At 39.2% G+C, this 5705-nt stretch overlaps 1 long non-coding RNA gene across 1 annotated transcript; it reads left to right on the top strand.

Moving 5' to 3' along the window:
- The first annotated feature begins 1280 nt into the window (after positions 1-1280).
- LOC139634534 (uncharacterized) lies at positions 1281-5430 on the top strand. Its single transcript, XR_011693981.1, has 3 exons — positions 1281-1466; positions 1833-1866; positions 2538-5430. It is a non-coding gene; the product is annotated as an uncharacterized lncRNA (long non-coding RNA).
- The last annotated feature ends 275 nt before the right edge of the window (positions 5431-5705 follow it).

Here is a 5705-nt window from a genome sequence, read left to right as displayed (position 1 = left end):
AAAAAAAGCAGTGTTTTTCGAATATTTTTCTCTTTTTTGGCCATTGAACAATAACATTCAACAATAACAACCCTGATGTTCTTAAGGGCTGAAGAGAAAAGGATCATCAACAATCCTCCTCTCCCCCCTCTTAGAGATGATGAAATCGGTGAGTTTCAGCGCAGGTTTGACCAGCCCAACAGCAGGAGAGAGGAGGAAAGAGAGGAAGAACCACAATGATGATCCTGCTCCTCTATGTCCGCTTTTCCCACCATCAAACTTTGGGATGGACTGGAGACAACAAGGTGCTGCTGTTCATATTCATCCTCTTCCCTTATGCTTTTCCTCTCACTTTTTCCTATGCTTATTCTTTCGCAGTTTCTCCCACCAATCCTCCTGTTGAGCCTCATGGAGTTCCTGAGCAGCTGATTCGCCAGGAACGAGCAAGCAACCCGCAGAGGATCCTGGAATTGATGCAGTTGGTGTGGAGGAAGAGGATGGTTATGCTGTAAGAGCACTGGGTCATTCACCACAGAGAAGGTTAACAGAATTAGTCAGCTCTCTGGAAGAAGACGCTGGCTTCCAACTCCTCCGCAGAGAAGAGCAGGGAAGAGAGCGACGAGGAGGAGGCCGCTGCCAAGAGGCAGGAGGTGGTCTCATGAGAGTGACTCAGACTAACTCCACGATGCTCTACATGACTGACAAACCACCCCACGGGTATCACTGCGGTGATCCTTTTTCGCCACTGACAATTGGCCTCTGCATCTGGCAGGACCACTGATTCCCAACATGGGTCTGCAGGGTCAGTGACACCTCAGCTCGCATCTTGCTCTGGGAACTGTGTCCACTATTTCTTAATGATGGCATGTCTTTGGATTAATGTCTTTGGAATGACCCTTTTTAACCCTGAGGACTGGCCTTTGCATCTGGCTGGGCAACGAAAGCACCAGGCAGCCTTTGCATCTGGCAGGGCTGTCAATATTCAAGGTAGCACGTGGCTGGATCAACCTTTCTTTTTCCTGAGGGCTGGCCTTTTCATCTGGCAGGGCCGCCAATGTCTCAGGTCGCCGTTGCATCTGGCAGGGCAGGAGAAGATGAAGGCAGCCTTTGTGTCTAGCAGGGCAGGTAGTTTTTATCTTGGTCTTGAGTTCAAATAAACACAATCCTCCTTGTGACACCACTTGTGACTTCTACTGGTTGATCTGCAGTCTGCACAGCTGGGGGTGGAGGTGGCTGGCTTGAACCTCATGCATGTTATTGTCTGTTATGTATTGGCAGCACCATGGGCTATGCAGGTAACACATGACAGTGTGCAGTCCCCCTCCAGGTCAACACCAGAGTTGGAAGTGACTGAGCTATACTGCAGGGGGGAGAGAGAAAAGAAAATTCAAATTTACGCTGCAAAAACAAGTAAAAATACAGATGTCCTCTTTCAGATGGACACAAAAATCACAGCCCACAAGAACCTGGAGACCAGGACGAAAAAGGTGAGAATCTGATGTGTAAAGAAAATGATTTCAAATAGGCTCTAAAATCAAGACATAGAATGTTATGCATATTAAAAATGTATATCCATTAGATATTATTCATTCAATAATTAAAATGCTACTGGACTTACTAATCATTTTTTGTGGGCAAAAAAGGTTCTGACTTTGACAAAAAATACTTAGAAACTAAGTAGAAGCAATGATGTAAAAAACTGACAAAGTAATGTATTTTATTGTGTATGTTAGTTATATAATGTACTCCCCACCTTTTAATTCTAATAATTATATATTTTAGTAACATCATGTAGTAATTTGAAATGATTTAATGTCTGTTTTACTAACTTTTTACTTATCTTACTCCACCAGCTGAGCTGCTTCTGGTCTCTGTGGACAAAAAAAGGTGAGTGAACATCTGACTTGTTAGTCACCAAACTTATTAATATGTTTTTGTGTTGTGTAAACCAGCTACATACTGTAGGTTACTCCTGTTTATCAGTGGAGTATTACTTATTTAATAATTTACTTATTTTTATGGCTGTTTTCCAAACCATTCTTTTTCTTTTTCTTCTCTGAACCACCTCAGACTTGACTAAGAATAGTCTGTGATATAAGAAAGAGAAATTAATGTATGTTTTTATGTGTACTAGCGACTGTATGCAGCACTTGCTCAGAGTTCAGATGTCTCAGGCAGAAGTACTTATTGTGAGCATGGTGCCACAGACAAAAAGATGAGCAGTACAAAGCCAGCATATGAATGAGAGTAATGCCACACACCAATTTCCTGAAGATGTCTTATCCAGCGGGGCATAGAATCAGATGTTATCTAACTATTGTTAGGTGTGTCTTGCCTTTTGTCCTTTTTCACTCATACATGTCTGGTACTGAATACTTGTGTGGAACTTCCCCTTTGAATTTGGACAGTCTCCTCCAAGTTGTGCTTTTGAGGCCTACAAAAAATAAAGACAGAAAAATTTCCTTCACAGAACTAATACATTCTGTTTTGAGAGCCTTTCACAGTAATAGCAGAGCAAGAGGTGGGTCCATGTTTATGACTTCTTTTTGATGTCACAGGGCAGGACTCTGCCAGGGTCCTTGGGAGAGTGGATGCCAACCAAACCACACAGAACCAGCATCACACAACCAACCAGCAGCCACCTCCAGCACCACCACTAGTTTGATATTGAACGAATGATGAAACGAAGAATAAAAAAATAAAAAAAACAAACAAACTCACACATCTAAAATAATTCTGTGTTCTGTCAGATTCCTTGCCCTAAGTGATGTTGGCTTAACAACTTCAATAGAAAAACAGCTGAAAGGTCCATGTGAAGCAGCTAAACCGCTTCCAAAAGAAACTTTTTCAACACATTTCTACCACCACAGATCTATAAAGCAAAAATCATAAAAATTGTACATTTTATATTAATTTTAGAAATGTAATTTACATATACCTATTTGTACTATTTGAGACTCATACTGTCACTGTGGTTGATGTGTAAATCAGTGTTGTCATATAATTAATCACTATGCAACACTGTACAATAGTGAGTGTACCATAATTATTGCATTAAGTAATTAGGCATTGCTTTGAGTTTGTAAGAGGTTTCTTTTCAAAACTAAATAAATAATACTTAACTTTACTGCTGAAATAAGGAGCAATTTACAAACGAGGCGGCAGTGTAATTTAGTGTAAGAAAACAGGATGAAGACAAGAATAAGATATAATATTACAAATATGAATTCTTATTCAAGGAGGGTGAGACAGTGTCTCCATACTGACAAGGATTTTGTGAGAAAATTTATATTTGTACATGTGAAATTTCACCATAATAAGACTTAAAGAAAAGCAAAATAATATCTTTGTAGAAATGGAAATGTTAGCGTCATATTTATAACTGTGGAGGTCTTTCTGTCTTTCCAGAGTTGAATCTTACTGATGAAACTTACTGACGTCCTTCACTTGTAAGTCGATTTGGATAAAAGCCAAATGAGTAGATGAGTAAATGAGTAATCTGCAGGTGCAAAATAAGTGAGAAACAGTATCAGGTTGCAGTTCACAGACATAACACATCATGTCAGACTCGCTGTTCAGCGAATGAAGGAAAATGTTTTACAGGATAAAACTAATGAATCAACTTAAGAGAAATGTCTTTCACCTAAAAAGTATTTCAACCTTATATTGATCTATATGTAACTCCCTCTGCAGTAGTGTACGCTGTCATGTTACATTACATTACATTTTGTTATATTATGTTATGTTATGCTATTCTATGCAAGGCTTTGCTATGCTATGCTATGCTATGCTATGCTAGGTTATATCATTTCGTTGTCTTTATCTTGCTTCAACAAATAAAAAAACCTATCCAAGAAAAAAAAAAGAACTATGTGTAACTCCACAGAGAGCCAAGGCCAAAATAACAAACAGCAGAATCACTTGACAACAACATAGAAGACAACTATGGATTAACAACAAAAGTGGCCTGGGAGTCCAGAAGTACAGCGAAGCCTTTATACACCCCCAGATTGACTCTGATTGGCTGCAGATCTCCAGATTCACCAGTCAATTGCTTGAGGGAGGAGGAGGAGGAAAAACGAGCCGAGGCCCGCAGAGCCTGAGGAGCCACACAACACATTTTATCAGTTCAAGGTTCACCTATGAAACCAACATTTTGTGTGCATGTTGCATGTGTGCTGTTCATTCTTAAGCTTGGCTGTAGGCATCCAGGTCTGCATGTTTTCCTGAGTTTTTGCTGAATCTATTCTGCACAGGAGGTATTAAAAGTTTAAAAAATATATATTGATATACTGTATGGTCAGCAGTCACCAATGGGAATGCAATGGAAGCAATGGGAACAGACTGTATTACAGAGTTTGCTTCCCAGATAAGACTTTATAAAGCTTTGAAAACAAATCAGAGCATGTAATGAAGTTAGTTAATGAAGTCATGGCAATACATTTGTAGCAACTCCATATAGATTCTGAATGGAAACTTTGTTTTGTTTAGCCTATACATCTTTTTCCCATAACAGTTGGAGTTACATCAGCTCTGCTCATCCTCTTCAAGCCTTTAAAAGCAGCAGACAATTTAACAGTTTATTGAACCCGTGGGAGACAAGTTTCTCTCTGCAGTAAAGTCCTCCTCTCTGGGAGGAGAAATATACACAACCCAAAAATGCTGTGCCTAAAAACACATTGATCAAGAACAAGAAAAGAGTTTGCCTTCAGAAACGTCATTCAGATAAAGTGTATAAAGAATGCTGCTTCTCAGTCTCGGCAGGCAGCATGAACTCAGCATAACACCTGTCTCAGAGTATGAAAAAACAGACCTTCTTTTACTTCTGTTTTCTGGATTTTGGTTTTTGTTATAGGAAATAGGGAATAAAAATCAAACCATTTTTTCAATTTAATACTCATTTTTGAAAGGAAAATCTAATGTCCAAAAGATACACCGGACCAGTTAGAAGAAACTTTCTCTTCAATATATTAAGGAGAGACCTTTTTTTTTCTCAGTCCTGGGAATTTAATGGTATGTTTTCTCCCAAAAATATCTTTGGAGCATCTATCTATCTTAGTGTCTTTTGTATTTCAGATCTCCGTCATCCTCTGAACTCTATGAAAAGAGGTGTTTCACTCACTGACTCTGCAGTGGCAGGGTTATTCAGCTATTGTTCTTTATCATCAATCTCTTGGATGAAGTCCCAGCATCCAAATGAGGTCTTGCAGAAAGAATGGGAGTTTGACATGAGAGGTGATCTTTGCAGTGATTACAGTATGGTAATGGTGAATTCAACAGGATCCCACAAGTGCCAGTAAAGGACAAACCGCTTGCATAGATGATTGGATGAGAACTGTTGTAATTATTCTGTCACTAGCGATTAACTGCATTAATATACAGTGATGTTCAAAATGTCAATACACACATGCTTTTCCTTTTTTCCCTTCTATATTTTTAAATTATATTTTTTTCTCCCATTGGCTTCATTATATTATTATTCAAACAAATTAGTTGACACATTGTTAGTAACATTTTACAGTAATGTGTGGGCAGTTTAAAGGATTACAATTTGTAGCAGTATATTTAAAGGCAATTTCGATGGAGCTGCGCTGAGTAACCAAAGTTAGAGCTACAATATGCAAGTTCTGGAAATCAAGCTAGTGCGAGCATGACACTCGAAGACAAACCACTGCGCTCCTCCCACTTCTCCCTCTCGCTGCTCCGTTATGCTCCGCCCAGCCCTT

The sequence above is a fragment of the Trachinotus anak genome, unplaced genomic scaffold (genome assembly GCF_046630095.1).
Source record: "Trachinotus anak isolate AG129_WGS33_773 ecotype Australia unplaced genomic scaffold, CSIRO_AGI_Tana_v1 ptg000016l, whole genome shotgun sequence".
In the NCBI taxonomy this organism is placed as follows: domain Eukaryota; kingdom Metazoa; phylum Chordata; class Actinopteri; order Carangiformes; family Carangidae; genus Trachinotus; species Trachinotus anak.
Note: the sequence above shows the minus strand (reverse complement) of the source record. Positions and strands in the feature narration are given on the sequence as shown.